Here is a 19,305-nt window from a genome sequence, read left to right on the forward strand (position 1 = left end):
GTCCACGTGCTGGAAAACGACGCACGTCCTCCCCGAGTGAAAAATAACTACGCAAGTCCGTGTGTGAAGGGGCGAAAACCGACGCACACACCATTTTTCCTCCCGTAGAACGACGCACATCTCCCCGCGTGAAAAATAACGACGCAAGTCCATGTGTGAAGGGGCGTAACCGACGCCCACACCATTTTTCCATGCATCTTCTCTTCTGCAGCCCTCTGTGGAGATGTTCCACTCCAAACCAGGTACTTTGTGCTTGAAAGAGATTTTGTTTACTTTTTAAAGACTTAAGACACTTCATATCACTTTATAGTGATATCTTTACAAATTCATTTTGCATCTTTGATCGTTTTGACCTGCAAATACCCAGATAAATATTATATATTTTTCTAAACACTGTGTGGCGTATTTTTGTGGTGCTATATTGTGTTATTGTATGATGTATTGCACAAACGCTTTACACATTACCTTCTAAGTTAAGCCTGACTGCTCGTGCCAAGCTACCAGAGGGTGGGCACAGGATAATTTGGATTGTGTGTGACTTACCCTGACTAGAGTGAGGGCTCTTGCTTGGACAGAGGGTAACCTGACTGCCAACCAAAAACCCCATTTCTAACACTGCTATGACTTAGAAATGGTTAATAAGAAAAATCTTTACCCTTTGTTGCTACATCATAAAACCCTTCAAGGCCAGTCTGACAGGGCTCTCGAAAGCTTGTCAGAGCAGCTCTGCTCCCTGCTCTCTGCTTTGAGCTGCAGGAGGGCGTTCCGCAATGATGTCTAGTAAGGCATGTTTTAATTAATTTTTTAACATTTTGGACAGGCATACATAGCAGAGGTCATGTTATGTATGTCTCTCCCATTATTACTCTGCCAGTGTGTAGCAGGTGAAAGGAGGGCCAGATGATTTGGGGGGCCATGCATAGCATAACATTATAGATTGGTAAAAAAGTTAATTAAGGGGATGTTTTCACCCCAGGGTACTGAGAGACATCATAGCAACTCAAGCGTTGCTCCCATTGTCTATTTCATATCACTCAGAACCCCTCGGTGAACTACATCTGTGTTATCCATCTATGATTTTACATGTTTTAAGACAAAGGCCTCCATCCATGCTTAAATAGGAATTTGAACACAGCTGCGGATTCCGACTTGTGTTTGAAATACCCCTTCATATGTTAGCCTCATTCTAGACATATGCATTCATGGGCAAAGATGTCCTAACATTCAGTGGCAATGCAAATGCGACAGTCATGGCAAACATTAGCACCAAGGATCTTTCATGTACAAAAGGAACCTTTGCATCAAAAGCTGATGCAAGTGCAGCACCTGACACTGTAATGTTAAGTGGCACCAAGCTCCTCATAATCTATGCATTGAGGGGCGTAATCTTCCTGGAGCAGCATAAAGAACTCCAGAATTCCCTCTGTAGAAAGATCTACTTAAGTCATCCAAAATTTAATGGCCAGGCTTTACGGGGAATTCTAGCTTCAAATGAAAACCCGTACAAACTGTGGGCAAGAGGAATATTGCATATTTCTATGCGTAACATAAGCTGTTTCTGCGAAAGGACACGCATTACACAGCTTGCTCTTGCAGATTTACCTGTGCGCGGAAATTTGTAATGGAGCGTGTGCCCCAAGTACAGAAGTCACACAAGCCACCTCTCGTTCACCTGTATGATGTAGTGCAATGCTAAATTATTTTTAACCTTGCACACACAGCATTTTAGCACGGCTAATCACAGCATTGATACTCGACACATAGTAAATATGGTGCCTGCACTTTTTTCCCATTTGCGCAACTGAACACGGAAGATCTGCATGCAGCATTCCACTGCACATTCGTTGTAAATGTAGGATTTAATCGGAGAGGGTAACTGCATTTCCAGCAGGTTTCATTCTTTAGATGTTTTATAACTTAAGTGCTTGGCTGTTTTTCAGAACAGCTATCTTATGTGAGGTGCAAACTCTACAAGCTTTGCCTCTATAATGACTAAATTTGCTATCTATATTTGTTAATCTTAAACGTTGTGTTTTCCTAGTTGATGGAGAACCAAAACAACATACGTCATTGCTCCACCTACTAGTAAGTAATAAACCTTCCAAAACCCACCCCACCATAAAGCACAGATCCTGCTTTAGCTCGCAGAAATCACTGTTTCATTGATGAACACAAAAAAACACCACATACCAAAATATGCACCTACTCTTTTGAAAATGACTACGTGAACTAAAGGTGAGTGTTCGAAAAGATTCGATGTGTTTTAGAAGACTATGAGTTTATGCAAAAGGCTACACAAGCTAAGGCTATGCAAAATCTAATGTGAGGCAGATGCAAGGGTAGTGGTCCTAGGACGGCCTGTCGGGTTTCCACTTTACTTTAAGTTAAGTCAGACCCAGTTTCTTTGATGTCATACTATAAAGTTTCTGTTTATTCTCCCAATGAATGTCCCACTTCAGAATAACAAAACCCATCTTCTGTAAAGCTATTTTCCAATTGCACATACAACAAAGTCCTAAACCAGTCCTAAATACTTAGATGAGATAATCCAATTCCAGAATATAACAGTTACCAGGCATGATTTCACCAAACATGTACTACAATTCGTTGACCTTTACACCTTTGCAACAACGCATTGCATTGCGGAACTTTACCATACATTTTAATGGTATTTACTATGTACATATGTATACGTTTATATGTGACTATGCATGTGTACACACATATATCTGGGTATATATATATATATATATATATATATATATATATATATATATATATATATATATATATAAATATATATATATTTATATACAATATATATATATATATATATTTTGTTTTTATATTTACCTTATTACTTCTAACCTCCCTTTACCTTGTCCCTCTCTAAAGCCATAAAATTCCACTTACCCCTTTACCTCTTCTCATCCCTAAACCCTAAAAACACCTATACTTCCCTTTACCTCTACCTGCACCTTTACCCTTTTTTTTAATAAATAACATAAAAAGTATGTTACTGAAAAAATACTTACCTGCTTGGTGAAGTATAGTCTGGTAAAAGATATGTGTTAAATGTTAAAACCTATAACAATTACTTACCTTCATGGTACTTATCTGCATGGTAAAGACTGCCAGATAAAGGTCCTGCATGATAAAGGCTGTGTGATAAAGGCTGCTTCCCAAAGGACAGTGATCGAAGTGAAAATGACTTAGAGATTTACATTTATTCAAAGTGCCTAGATGTAAGAATTGTTGCTGATATGTCTCGGCTCATGTGCAGTATGCCTCAGCGACTTCTAATAATCTTACCACTAGTCTATTCCTTGGTGCAATGGAAGAGTTTAGGCAAAAAGGGATAACCTCAATATTCTACTTATTTTCTTTATTAAGGGGGTCATTATGAACACGGTGGTAAACACCGCTGTGTTCATGCTGGCGGTCTTTCCATAGACCCCCAGCCCCCTTGAGACCCCGCCACCGTATTACGAACATTCTGCTGGGTTTCTGCCTGCAGGCCCAGCAGAATGCAGGGCCTGGACATTGCTGACGCCTCCTCATGGAGCCGTCGTCAATCCCTCAGTGCAGCGGGTGCAGCAGTACCCATCGTGCAGATGACCTGCGCGACGGGGCACAACATGGTGGCCCCTGTACTGCCCATGCCAAGTGAGGCCCCTGCACCCCTTCCGCCAGCCTTTCCCACCAGGGAAAGGATGGGGGAAACAGGGTACATTATCCGGGGGGCAGTGCTGCTTGCAGCGCTGCCCTTTTGGATAATGTAATCCGCCATTGTCAGGCTGTCTGTCGGCGGTAGCCTGGCGGTGGCAGAAGGCCGCCACAGGCGACCCTCCCTATGTTTATTATATGGTGGTTCAGACCGCCATGCCAGTGGCGGTCTTTTCCGCCTCCGCCGGCATGGCGGTCTGAACTGCTGGGGTTCATAATGAGCCCCTAAGTGTGGGGAGGGTCAAGACTGATTTGTTGCATATTCCAAACTGAGGTGGCATGGTGGGCAAAAGAACAGTGGGTTTGAATGCTACCCTGAGCAATTGCTGGTGGTTAGAGTTCCTGCAAACATTCCTCCATTTATGTTTTTGAAGTGTGGGGAGGATGCACAATGCATGAGAGGCAAAGCTTCGAGTGGGTCATGATGCCCCTCTTCTCCATCATTAATATTAATAAATAGCATAGTGCACTTGGTACGTCTACATATATGGTATATGCCATACGTATCCGAAAATAGGATAAAAAGATTATAGAATGAGATAAAATCACACTGAAGAGGGCCCTTGACTATGAGCAGGGTTGCTTCCCTGTGAGGCAGTGAACAGATTTTTACCTCCTCTCTCCTTCAGTGTATTGTGTAAATGACATGAAATGTGACTTTCATGCTGTTGTAATGAATGGGGGAATATGTAATTGTTAATGTATGTATAATTGATGTTTATAACATGTTATTGATGGGACCACGTTTATATTTATCTTCACTGACATAATGTGTGTGTGTATATGTAGCTGCTTTTACTTATTCCAGGTGGGCTTGGATATTACTTTAGGCAGCTAAAGCTGTAATACTGTTCTTTGAATTGCCTTTACTGATAGCATCACCTAGGACATTACCATTTATTTCACCAATGGATCTACTGATTTCATAGCGTTTCATCAAGGAACCTGTTATTAAGGTACTTACATTTAATTGCAAGTCTTGGCTTATCTTCTGTTACGCAAGTACTTCAGATGTTTGCACACAACAAGCTTGCCCATCCTTTAGGAGATCCACATGAAACCTTTGATCCCTGCACAAACCATATGCCAACACAAAATAACATATGTAAACGCCTGGCAAATGGTGAACCTGCAAGGTGTTGAGTTGGCCTCCAGTGAAGTGTTCAGAGCAAGGCCTGGCCATAGGCCACACTGTGGTGTTAATTTCATGCCGTACACGGCCGAACGGCAGGAGCTGTGGGAGATGGCCATAGTTACATATGGTAATAACATTTTATTTTGCATTAACAAACATTATAAATTAACTGAAAAAGGCAAAGGTTAAAGTGACGTTATTTTTGGGTGTGGAAATAACAATTTACTTAACAATAAAATAATCTTTAGAAATTCACAGAAAAAAATGAAGGTTAAAGTGAGTTATAGTTAGGTCTTAATATTAGTTTAATCGTAACATTATAAAGTAAAATAAAAAACTGAAATTCACCAGTTCTATTTAATTCAAGAAACTGTAACTCACGCTCTCATCATGCACTGCTTATGAACTCACATATTACAACACTCATTACATGTTCTATGGCTTCCTTGATAACATCACTGATGACAAATTAAATTACCTAATTACCTCGTTGGTGAACACACTGTGCATAGCTGGGCGTGAGTTACAGTTTCTTGTACTACTAAGCACAGATTTTGTTCTGTTCCAGACTCTTTGGGGACAGCCAAACCTCTGCGGACAACCAGCTGCAGACGGGGAAGCAAGCCCCTATTGCACACAGTCTTTACCTTGTGCACAACCCCACACAGAAAGCCCACTCCCTCGGTACACTCACACTTCCTCATTCAGTAGTGAGCTAACTGTCAGGAAATGTTCACACTCTTCATGTAAAACCACAAGAATGGATCACACACATTATTCCAGCCAGTCAATCCTTCACCAGAACTTTATTTTAGCCAGTAGCACTTTATCAGCTACATGCACTTCAAAATATCTAAGTCTAGTTCCTCAATTACACCCAAGCACTTTTTAGCCCCCCTACGGACGAATTTCCTTGCATTCCATTGTAGATTATTTTGTAGAGTGATTTTAAAAAATAATATTTTAATGTATTTGTTAACTTATGTGAGCACAATATTGTAAAGATTTTAATTAGTCATCCAATAAACTTAAACTTGACTGACATTCAAGCTCCCCATAGGTGGCCAAATCCCTATTGTGAATGACTTTCAGCCTGCATTGAAACTTTTGCAGACAACCAACCCTTTGTGGGTGGCCTTCTGCATACTGATAGGCAGGCTCCTGCTGTGCACTGTCTTCGCCCTTTGGATATCCGCTCATTGACAGTCTATTACCTTCAGACTCTCAAGTCCCCTTACGGTGCTGAATCCCCACTATGGAGCTTTCACTCTGTTTTAAACCCTTTACTGACATCCAACCCCCTGTGGGCAATTAACAGCATATGTGTGGGTAAGCACCTGCTGCCCAGTTTTCTCTCTGTGCACAACTCACAGACAACCCACTCCTCCAGGCATCACAGAACCCTTAGGTGGCAAAACCCATACTATGCATAACTTTCACCAAGTTCTGACCCGTTTCTGGGGGCCCAACCTCCTGTAGGTACTAACTGCATAGGGTAAGCAAGCATCTATACACAGTCTGTGCCCTGTGGAGCTACATTAATGGGGTGTCCCACTCACACCAGATCTCCAAGCTACTTTAGGTGGCCAAAAGCCTACTGCACTCTGCCTTTGGCCTGTGCTAAACCCATTGATCACATCCATCCCCTGTGGACAAGCTAGGTCATATGGGTGGAGAAACCCCTGCTGCACATGGTCTCCATCACCTTGAGTACAGCTTCCTACATAGAGCCACCTCCCTCCAGCTATCCAAGCCCCCTTCAGTACGAAACCCCTAATTTGCATGGCCTATGAATGTGCACAATCCTTTGTTGTCATCCAACCCCGTGGGCAAGCAACCGAACATGGTTGCTCAGTTTGCTGCTGAAGACTGTCTTTGCCCTGTGTAGAACTCCTCTGGGACAGCCCATTCCTTCCAGACACCCACACCCCTTAGTGGCCAAACCTCTTCTCTATACATCTTTTGCCCATTGCTGAACCATTTGCGGACAGCAAACTGCTTGTGGGCAACTAGCCGCATATGGATGAGCAAGCCCTTGATGTTCATGACCTTTATGATATGGAGAGTCCCTCACGGATATTCCAATCACTTCAGCCATCCTATCCCTCTTAGCTAGCCAAACACCCACTACAATGGGCCTTTGTGCTGTGCTAAACCATTTGTGGACACCCTACCTACTATGGGCAACTGACAACCCAATCCAGCTAGACATGCAAGATCTCTTTGGAGGCCATAACTCTATTACGTAGGGCTTTCACCCAGTTCCAAACTCTTTGCAGAGATCCAACCCTCTGAAGGCAACTAACTGCATATGGGTGGGCAAGGCTCCGCTGTGCACAGTCTTTGCCCTGTACACAACCCTCACAGAGAGCCACTCACTCCAGACACCCAGACCCTTTTTGGAGATAGAAACCCTTCTGTCTATGCCTTTTACCGAGTTCCAAACCCTTTGCAGAGCCCCAATCCTCTTTCGACAACTAATTGCATATGGGTGGGCAAAACCCTACTAAGCCCTACTACGCACGGCCATCACCCTATACCAAATCCTTTGAAGACAGCCAAACCCCCATGACAATCAACAGTAGATGGATAGGTGAGCTCCTGTTGCAGACAGTCTTTGCCATTTTTAGAACCACTCAAGGACAGCCCACTCTCTTCAAAGTCAATCTCCCTAGATGAACAAGCCTCTACTACACACCACTTTTACCCTAATGCGAATCGTTTGCTGACAGCCAATCCCCTGTGGACAACAAACTGCATGTGGGTGGGCAAACCTCTGTGTCACATAGTTCTGCCCTGTGCACAACCATTCATGGAGAGACCACTCCCTCCAGACACCCAAGCTCTCGTAGGTGGACAAATCCCTATTATGCATGGCTTTTGCCCAGTTCCAAACTATTTGCAGAAACCCAAGCCCCTGTGGGCAGGTCTCTGCTCTGCATCGTCTTTGCTCTGAGGAGTGCCACTAATGAACAGCTCACTAACTCCAGATGCCGAAGCCCACTAGGTGACCAAACCCTTACTACGCTCAGCCTTCACCTTGTGCTCAATTCTTTGTGGACACCCAACCCTCTGTGGACAACTAACCACATATGGGTGGGCAAGCACTTGCTGCACATGGTCTTGAGCCTGTCCACAACCACTCACAGAGAGCTCACTGCTTCTAAACATCCAAGACACCCTTCGGTGTTTGGTCAACTGTAGGTGACCAAACATCTACTATACACGTTTTTTCTTTGCCCAGTTCAGAACCCTTTGCCAGCAGCCAACCACTTGTGGACAACTTACTAAACACAGATGAGCAAGCCCCTGCTGTGCATGGTCTTTGGTCTGAGCACAAACCCTCAAGAAGAGCTCACTCCTTCCAGACACTCAATCCCACTTAGATGGCCAAACCACTTTGGCACACAGCTTTTGACCAGTTCTAAACTCTTTGTACACATCCAACCCCCTGAGGGCAGCTAACTTACAACCCACTCTATCCAAGGGCCCAAACCCCCTTATGTGGCAAAAACTCTACTACACTTGGCCTTCATCCTATGCTGAATTCTTTTTAAGTTTATGATGTCAAACATCTTTACTTTAGTGTACAAGGCATCCCAAAAAAACTGAAATATTTATAAAAATATAGCATTGAATAAGAGTCAGAGAAGGAATTTGTTATATCTTCTATTAATATATAGCACTGCTGTCCTCTCTCACTAGTAGTGGTGTACATTCATACTAACTAGTACTATGCACACAGGTTCTACCATAGTGAAAAGGAGTGAGCATTATGTTTATTGTAGGTTTCCTCCTGGAAGAGTACTCCTCCATTAGAAAATACCAGGTTTAGTGTAACTTAAAAAGTTTTTTACTTTGAACGTGTGGTGTATAATACTCAATATGGAAAGTGGGTAAACAGTTAATAAATACAATCCAGATGCACGACACAAAGTTTCACTTTAGTACATCTGTTTATATCACTATAGTGAGAGGCATTTATTAAACTGTTAATAAATGCTTCTCACTATAGTAATACTAACTGATGCACTAAAGTGCAATGCTCCTGCATGTTAAAAGCTTACAAGAGACTAAAGCTCTTTTGTTCAGAATACGTGCATCCTGAATTCACATATTTAAAAGTGCCCTCTTGTATGCCTTTCACATGCAGGAGCATTTCACGTTAGTACTTAGGCTTGCCACTATATTCAGAGGCATTTATTATAACCATTAATAAATGCCTATCAGTATAGTGATATTAACTGATTTACTAAGGTGAAATGCTCCTGCATGTTACAATCATAAAAGAAACTAGAGCACTATTAAATATGTCACTTCAGGATGCACACACACACTGAGCTCACATTTTAAAAGTGTTCTCTTATATGCTGTTAACATGCAGGAACATTTGACATATCACTATATTGAGTGGCATTTATTAACAGTTTTAATAAATGCTTCACAATATAGTGACATAAACTAATGGCTTAAAGTCATATGACTCGCATGATAATAGCACACAAAAGAAAAACGTATAAACACATGAGTTCCACTCTGCTGTGCCAGCCTGCGGTTTGTTTTTATTGTTTCTAAAACAGTAAAAAAATAAACCACAGGCTGTCAGGCATGATAGAAGGCCTCTATTCCCCGTCCCACTTTCCTGGCGAATCTTGCTCTAGAAAAAAGCAGGGCAGCCCGCAACAGGGTGTGCTGCTGCTGTTCCAGTACAGGATGGGAGACTGGAGGGTGTCAAGCGTCCCCTCTCGGTCTCTGATGCAAAAGCATGCATGTGGCTCGAGGTCACAGAGTTATGACTCACATGCCTGCAGTCTTTCACAGGCTTCAAGGAACACCCTTTCCCAACACATCACAGGTGATGAGTTGGGAAAGGGTGTTGCATACAGCCTGCGAAAGTAATTTACAGGCGGTCCGGGGAATACAGGGCTTATTCCTTAGACGCCCAGGACTGCTGGCGTCATGAATGGGAGGTCTGTTCAGCCCCTCAAACATTGCATAGCATAGCCGTGTTTTTTAAAGGAAAATGCTGAGGGACATATGCTCACTAGATCATGTGTCCCACACGAAAGTGCCTGGCTGCCTGACTGTCATGCAGCAAATGCGTGAGACAGCTGGGCACTAAAGCAGCAACCTATGGCTTAAAGCCCTTATTTAATAAAAAAAAAAAATTATGTGGATGGTAATTGCTCTTTGCAATGAACATCCACATAACTTGAAAAAAAATGAGGTGGGCGCCCTCTTGTGTCAGCCCCTGTTGCTCAGAACTAGATAGCTGTTCTCTTCTGAAACATATCTGGTGTTGATTTACACTTTCATTGATAGTTTAAGTGCAAAGGTGTATGTGTTCTGTAAAGATTAGGGGCCTGACTAAAAACTCGGCGGACAGATTACTCCGTCACAATGGTGACGGATATCCCATCCGTGGTAATCTAAATCCTATTCTATCCTATGGGATTTAGCTTTTGGCAGGCAGGAAATCCGTCACCATTGTGATGGAGTAACCTGTCCACTGAGTTCTAAATAGGGCCCTAGGTATTCTAATGGAAAGGGATCTTCTCAGTTATTGACACTTTTCCTGCTTTTCATGAGTCCTTTAAAAAAGAGCAGACACACTAAGGAGGATATATTAGGATACATGAAGAAATGTCCCCTTATTGTGCCTGCCTTGAGGAGGCACAGGATTTTGATACACATCTCTATCCCACAATGATAGGAGATTGTGATTCTACCACAATACCTGGATGGTTCCATGTAAAAGGCCATGCACCACCTATAAAATAACCACTTCACGTAAAATAATGCAAAGTAGCAAATAACATCACTTTCTTTTAGTTTGAGAAACTAGCCAAAGCTAATCATAAATTGCATTGAGTATTAAATCTCACAATAACATTTTACATTAGGCCTGTATTACGATAGAAACACAAACCTAATGAAAAGCATTAATAATTGTGGATCATATCATGCATACTGACCATTAAGGGTCAGCTCACTTGTTATACGGATGTGCCATAGGACCACACCTATTATGCTGTAGAAGGCCTTTAATGGTTAATATAGCCTCGTACAGTGGTAATGAACTTTATTAGAATGTATTGTCATTTTTATAATAGTCTGTCCTCATCAAAGAGAATATTACATTACCTTTATAGCATGGGTTGATTGCCCACAGAAGATGAGATCTCCTTTAGCCAACACATTCAAGGCAAGGATGATGGATGTGTGAAGTGGGAGTTGTCCATCCTCAGAGATTGGAGCCCTGAGCATGGCCAGTTTCTAGGCTAAGCAGCCAAACCCCAATGAGCCCATGCTTAGTCAGGTCCTGCACATTGATGCATGCAGTTGGCCAACATCTGCTGCGCATGGCCTTCTTGCTATTAATGCTCATGGTCTGCAGTGTTGCACAGCAGGGGTTGGCTACAAAGCCTGACAGAAGTTGGGTGCTCATCGAGGAGGTTACACTCCTGAGACCATCTACAGCTACACTCAACCAAAGGCTGTGTGCAGTGGGGTTTGGCTGCCAGTGGAGGGTGGGGCACAGGGCCTGGCTAGTGTCAAGGCCCTGCCACCACACCCAACTTCATATGCCAGGGCCATGAGCATCATTAGCAAGAAGGCTGTGTGCAGAGGGGCTTGGCTTCCCACAGAGGGTAAGGCAAAGGGCCTGGCCAGAGACCAAGACCTGCCAACCCCTGCTATCCACAACTGCAGGTTGTGTGCAGTTGGGGTTTGCTGCCCACAGTAGGCTGCAGATCGTGTGCAGTCTGAGTTTGGCTTCCTCTGCGGCGGGATGCTCCTGCGACAAACATTCATTGTGTACGGCCAAAGGACATGTGCAATAGGCTTGGACATCCACAGAGAGTGGGGTACAAGGCCTGATTAAAAGAAGGCCCTTTGGACAATTCCAGCTGTACAGCCTCAAAGGCTGTATTGTGTGGGGGTTGTCTACCCACTGACAATAGGGCACAGGGCTAGCCAAGACTTGTCACTGCTGCCAATCTCTTTTTCCTTGCCCCTTTCTTCAATGGATCTGCATTAACCTTGCCATGAAAGACTGAAAGTGGGTGAAATTTTGTGCAGATTCCTCAAGTGACTCTAAAGGTATTAAGAAAAGAAAAAAAATGCCTTTCCTGGTGAGACCTGTAAACAGGGATGCCATTGTGTTTGTCACCATGAAACAACCAGTCTCCATTAATGTTTTCCAAAGCGGAGGTAATGTTATTGCATCATCACTGGATCAAAACTAGTGACAACATGGAGAAGTGCCAGGCCATCTAGTTTTGCTTCATACAGCATTGCCCTTATTCTCTGGCATTTTCTGTGAAGAGAAGGCCTTGAACTGTTCTATGAGCTGGGGTTGAGACAGGAAGAGATCATATTTAATCTGTGATGTTGTAAAAAGATCAAAGAGAGCAAGAAAATGTGCATTGACTGAAACAGGATTGACTAGAACTGAACCTGATTTGTAGACAGCTGGATTGCAAATGCAGATGATTTTATACAGGGCCCTCTTAGCTACATGAAACCAATGCAGGCCAATCAAGCATTTGAAAATACTGTCTCTGTGTTTGATTCTGTTGGGTTTGTGACTCTTTAAACTCATGAGGTGGGTTCAGGCAGTGATACACCATCAGGCGGAAGGAAAGTTGTCTGCTACATTAAATAGCATTTCACACATCACTGGACCCGCAAAGGAAGAAAACAAAATGTATGGCACTATATGTGATCAACAGTATCAACCTATATTAATACAGCGTTCACTACATTGAGCAAGAAACAACATTTTAAGGGACGTATTTATTATTATTAACTCCATCCATAAGTATCTTGGAACGTAGCTAGAAAGAAGTGAAGAATAATAAGTACTTATTTACCTCACAGTTGTTGGTTGGCTGGAGTGTGAGCCCTGGTCAAGCAGTAACCAAAATCCTTCACAGGGTAAGGCACAAGCGACCTCAGATTAACCTCTGCTCAACCCTCAGGCAACCTGGCACAGAGTAGTCAGGCTTGACCTAGAGGTAATGTATAAAGTATTTGTGCAACACTATAAACGGTTATAAAGTGAAAGCACCACACAAAAAGATCTCATTTAAACTTAGAAAAACAGAACATAAAAATCCAATCAGTTGGAACCATAGATATGAAGTTTGAAAGATTTTATTTTAAAAAGTGCCAAAAATCCCAAAGCGCAAACTGTGGGTATCTGGTTGCGCCAGGCTAGAACAAAGTCACAAGTTCAGGCCGACTGCGATGGAGCATGGGCTGATTACAGGGACCTAGATAGGCCAGCTGAACAGAGTACCTTAAATCATGGTTTACACAGCATTGTGAGGATCAGCGTTGAAGATGCATCACACAGCCAAAGTGATGCATCAGTCCCGAGATTTTAACGAGGCTGCAAATCAAGGACCTGTGGCGTGGAGCACTTTAATGAGGCTTGCAATGTGAAGGCCTGCAGTGGGGATATGGTGAGCAGTCGCAGTAATGCTTCGGTACCAAAGGGCTGTGATGCGCAGTCCCTCATCATCGCTGAGGGTGCTGTCGATGAGGGATGCAAGGGACTGTGGTGAGAATGCCTCACACAGTTGAGCATTGCATCTGTTTTGAAGAGAGGTGATGCAATGCAGGTCTTTGTGATGGGTCCAATCCATGCAGCAATGGCAATGCATTGATTCTGCTCAGGTTTGAGCCACACAGCAGAGGAGATGTGTTGGTTTCTCTGGATCCACAGAGGCTGGTAGATCACCTTAAGAACATTTCCAAGAGTCCAGGATTGGGGTGGCAACACTTGGCAGCGTAGACTCACAGATGGCAGAGTTCAGGTACAGGTGCAAGGTGGTTGGAAGCCTGTTGTATCCCTGAGGTTTCAGATCAGTAGGCCAGCCAACTAGCCCTTGGAGTCACTCTGTGTTCTGGGTTCAAGAGATGCACGTCCAGTCTTTCTCACACAGCCAAGAGGGTAGCAAGCAGCTAGTCAGCACAGCAGGGTAGCAGTTCATTCAGATCAGCAGTCCAGCAGAATGGCAGACCTTTCAGCACCATAGCCGTCCTTCATCCTGGCAGAGTTTTCACAGGTTCAGAAGACTACTGAAGACTGTGGTGACTGAGGTCCAGCATTTATACCCAGTTGTGCCTTTGAACTGGGGAAAGCTTCTAGAGGCATGCCTTTGAAATGCACATGTGTCCTGCCTCCTTGGCCCTGGCTCTGGACTAATTACAAGGGGTGAGGCTGTGTCCAGTTCCTCCTTCCCATCCTGCCTAGGATGGCCCATCAAGCCACACCCAAGCTCCCACTGTGTGTGACTGCCTAGAAGGAATACACAAAGCCCAACTGCCAACTACACTCAGTCATGTGATGAGAGACAGGCTGTAGGCACAAAATGGCTAAGACAAGAAAACGCCAACTTTCTAAAAGTGGTAGTTTCAAAATTGTGATTTCAAGTCCAACTCCACCCTGAGTTAGTATTTTATCTTGTGGTTCCAGAGACACCAAACTTGAAGGAATTATCTCTTCCCATTTGAAAATTACACTTTTAATAATACTTGTAATAAAAACTGTAAACTTTGCACTTGTATAGCGCACTACTCACCTGTTAGGGTCTGAAGGCACTGTACATATACCGCTGTGGACCCCCCTCCTAGCTTTTCCCTGTGAGCACCCACTCTTAGGAACCCCCAGGGTGAAGCCAGGCATCCAAGCACTGTCTGGGCTGTTGTGGAGATTAAGCAAGCTATTGCCCAGATTAGGCACCAAGGCGAGAACTATTTGGTCCAAGGGAATTGAGCCCAAGACCCACAGAGGCGGGAATTGAACCCTGGTCCTTGGCCAGATCTCTGCATAAGGGTCTGCTGCTCTAACCATTGTGCCACACTTCTCTACTCCAATGTTGTCCCATGGAAGAGACAGGCCTTGCAGAAGTGAAAACAACTGTAAGAGTTTTATCACTACCAGGACATGTAAAACTAGACAGTACACTTTTAAATACATTGCATCCTGCCCCCTGGGCTGTCGAGGGCCTACTCTAGGGGTGACTTATATGTATTAAAAATTAAGACTTGTGCCTGGCAAAATGTTTACTTTGTTTACTTTGCCAGGTTGAATTGGTAGTTTAAAACTGCACACATACAGCACAACACTGCAGTGTCAATTCCGAGACATGTTTAAAGTGCTACATAAGTGAGTGGCAGAACCAGTGCTGCTGGCAAAGTAGTAGCATTTAATTTACAGGCCCTAGGCACAGGTGGTGGCACTTTACTAGGTCCTTACAAGTAACTTAAATACGCCAACTGGGTATAAGCCAATCTAACACATTTTAGGGGCCTCTTGGTCGCTGTGCTTAAGCAGCATGCAGGAATTAATAGCTCTGATCCATCCAATAAATACAAGGTTTTTTTTTATAAGGAGAAGGTAGATGAGCCCCTTTGTTCTTCTACCCATCATCCACACAGTGGGAGGCTCATTCCTGCAGGGTGCATAGACACAATTGGCATTCCTTACCCATAATAATGAGGGAAGTTGGAACTTGTACCCCTGTTAGAAATGGGGTTTATGGTTGACTAGAGTATGCCCTAAAGCCAGGAAGAACCCACCCCTCTAGTTAGAGCAAGTAAGTTATACACCAAAGATAACCTGTGCTCACCCACTGGTAGCTTGGCATAGAGCAGTCAGGCTTATCCCCAGAGGCAATTTGTGAAGCGTTTGCACAACACACTCTCACCAGTGACACAGTAAATACATCACAAATGAGACTTCACATAGGATCATATAAAAAATAGGTTTCTCTGTTGTACATATTGTGAGACCATGTTATGCATGATTTATAAATACTATGTCAATACTCTTTATCCTGGCAATGCAAGGACTAAAACTGTATACGTTACACATCATTAGATCAGTAATTACTGAGGCACATCAGGCTATCTAAAAAGAGCATGTACATAAATTGTCACATTAGAGCAAGTAATGTTACCTGATTTCAAAGGCCAGACATATGAAACATTATAATTGCCACAACTGCATGAATCATCAACCATCCCATAAGTAGACGGCAAGCCCACACAGGCACAGTGAGTTCTGCACTCCTATTAGCAGGAATGTGGTAATAATTAGATTTTTTTTTTAGATCAAATGCTCTTAAGACAGCTCCTGTGCACCTAGTACCTAGAGTATGGTAATCAGTACCTAAGTGCAACATGAACCACTCTCTGGTGGTGAACTGGGCCTCCATTGCAGACCTGACCTACAACAAAAGGCCACAGAGTAAGCACCTGCAATATGGCTCTAACACTATGGGGTGCACACATCCTGCGACTCCCCACATGCAGAAATTCCAAGGGCAGCTGCCCATGAACACACAGAGCATCTGCCAGGGCTTCAGAGGTTTGCAAGTTAAATACGGGCAAGCCCTTGGCAGTGTGCGGGGAGTGCACTTGAGTCTCTGAACTCTAGTGCTGCTGCATGGTTCTAGTGAGAGCACCATAACGATGTTGTGCTCCAGATCTTGATGTGCAGGGAGAGTGATTAAGTCCTCTCACTTTGGCGCTGTCATGCACCTCTGGGGAAGCACCAGCCACATTTTGGATGCACACACAGCACTGTGCAACTGTCGGTAGTAGTCTCCCTTGATGTCCCAGGCAATGTGTGGTCCATAAATTGGCATGCAGGGCCGGTGAACTTACAAGGCACACACTGCTCGCTTCGGTCCAGAGAAAGAGCAGTAAAACAGTGCTCACCAGGCACTGAGGGAAAGTAAAATCGCACACTATCCACTAAAAAGTGAATTGGAAATATAAAGCGTCCTCCAATGCATTGGTTTAGGCAGCCAAGGGGCAGAAAACAGTGCCCACCCTGCACTGGGGCCCCTGGGAGAACACATGGGCACAAAGCAGGGCAGCTATGCAGTAGGCCAGCACATGGGCTTCCTTGAGCAGAGTGGCAGTTGCTCCAGCAGACAAGCAGGTTGGCACAACAAAGAAAGTAGTCTCAATGATGGTTCCTTCTGGCAGAAGCAGCAGAGCCTAGGGAAACTAAAGTCAGGGAGTATCTGGCAGCAAGGCAACACGCAGAAAAGCAATCCAGTAAGTCCTTTATGCCACCCATCAGATAGCAGGCAGTAGGGCAACAACAGAAGAGCAGTCCAGATGAGTCCTTTGTGCAGCTCAGTAGTCCATCTGACAGAGGTTCAGCCCCAGTTGTAGAAGTGCTCTACATACATGGGGTCAGGGCCCCTGTGCCTATACTCAAAAATGTCTTTAATGTAAGGTGTCACTTCAAAAGGAATCCTTTTAAGTTCAACACAAACATCTTTCACTGCAGCCCTGGATTTCGGACATCAGTAGCGGGGAAATCAACCCTTTGTGTGAAGATCGGACACACCCTATTGACATGTTGGGTATGAAAGACATCTTCCTCTCCCAGCCCAGGAAAACTATCAGTATACGGATGGATGAAGATGTATCTCCTGTCACACCCAACCCCTCCTGTGTTGTGGCTGTCTGGAAAGTATGCACAAACTGTAACTGTCACTCTGCCCTAGATGTGGATTGGAGTCAGGCTGCAAACAACATAGAGTTATAAGCACAGATAATTCCCACTATCTAAAAGTGGCATTTCTAAAATAGCAATTTAAAATCTAACTACACCAGTAAGCAGGAATTTTCATTACCATTCCAAACATGCCCTGGCTATTCCTTTCAGATCAGAAAATACCACTTACGTTTATAAGGGAATTCTCAATGCAAACCTATGAGAGGAGCTAGGACATGTGAAACATAAAAGTACTTGTCCTACCTTCTACATACACAGCACCTTGCCCATAGGGCTATATAGGGCCTACCTTTGGGGTGACTAAGGTGTAGTGACATGGGAGTTTAGGTCTTGGCAAATAGTTTGAAATGCTAAGTCAATTGGCAGTAAATTGCACATGCAGCCACTGCAGTGGCAGGGCTGAGACAGGTTTGAAAGGCTACTTCTGTGGATGGTGCAATCTGCACTGCAGACCCACTAGTACCATTGTAATTTACAGGCCATGGTTATGTAATATGCCAAACAAGTGTAAGCTAATCATACCAACTTTTATGGGAGAGAGCACCTGCACTTTAGTTTAGCCTGACTGCTCTGTGCTAAGCTACGAGGAGTTGAGCACAGGTTAATTTGGGGTGGTTGCGTCTTATCCTGACAAGGATTGTGGTTTCTACTTGACCAGGGTTCACATCCCAGTCAACTAACAAACCAATTCCTTACACTAAGCTAGCCCACATCCAACCCCTGCAGTGCCAGAGGGGGAGCAGACATTGCTATTCGTGGCCTCCTTTAACCATGTTCTTTCCTGATCCTGTGACCCTCTTCTCATTCCATGACCCCTCTGGCCCTCTTACTGAGAACAATGTTTGTGGATTTATCTTCAAGTGTAATCAGTGGAAAAGGGACAGGTATTCCTATGTCCCGCTAGTTATTTCCCATTTCGGCATCAACACTCACTACGGCTGGTTTATGGTGTTGGGATACTGGCCGGAACTGGAGATTACAATCCCTTGGCATCCCAGCATAAAATAACAGAAATCTTGTAATCATAGCCTAGTTTTTAAATCTGGAGATCTGCCAGAATGTATGATAAAAGATCTCAATATTGGGGAGTACATTAATAAGGCAGTGGAGATTAGTTGTATAACCATGCAGCTTTATGAGTAACTCTGTAATGAAGATTTGTAGATGAAGTCAGTGATTTCTCTAATTGAGAGTTGCCAAAGCCCTACTAACTGATTACATTATAAAAGCAGTGAAGCAGGCAATTTACCAAGGGATGGGCACATTTTTTTTTTAATCAGTGGTAAGTTGACTCAAAACGTCGGGCAATTTCTCCCATTTCCACTGACTAGGCATCCACTTGCCCCAAATTCAAAAAGGTGGAATAAAGACAGAATGGCCCCGCAGCACATGAATTTCTTCTTTCACCATGTAAGGAAGGAATAGAGCCTGTATGTAGTGCCTGCAAGGAACCTGCAGGCAGGTGCTGTACAAAGGCTTTCCTGCTTGGGAAATAACTTTAAAGAGTACTGTCAGGGATCCTGGAAATGTATACACCTTACTGAAATTATCATTAAGGTAAACACATTGCCCAGTACCCCACATTGCTTTTAAATGTAATTATGTTGTGCTTTTTGTCCACCAGTGGAGCAGCGGTACAACCCCAATTCCGCTCTGAAAGCTAAAAACAATTAACATTTCACCTGTTTCACAATTCACAAATTCGCTTACTGCTATTTATTAACTACCAAACAATAAGACTCCCAAGTAAAATGAGACAGGGGTTGAATTTTACACATTATTCGAAACATTAGTAGTATAACTGTTTGAAAATTTTGAACAGTACAAAAGACAGTGGCCAGTGGAGAAAGGTAAAGTGGAGCCCCCCTGTAGACTATGAATATATGAAGCGGGGCCT

The sequence above is a fragment of the Pleurodeles waltl genome, chromosome 4_1 (assembly GCF_031143425.1).
Source record: "Pleurodeles waltl isolate 20211129_DDA chromosome 4_1, aPleWal1.hap1.20221129, whole genome shotgun sequence".
Classification (NCBI taxonomy): Eukaryota; Metazoa; Chordata; class Amphibia; order Caudata; family Salamandridae; genus Pleurodeles; species Pleurodeles waltl.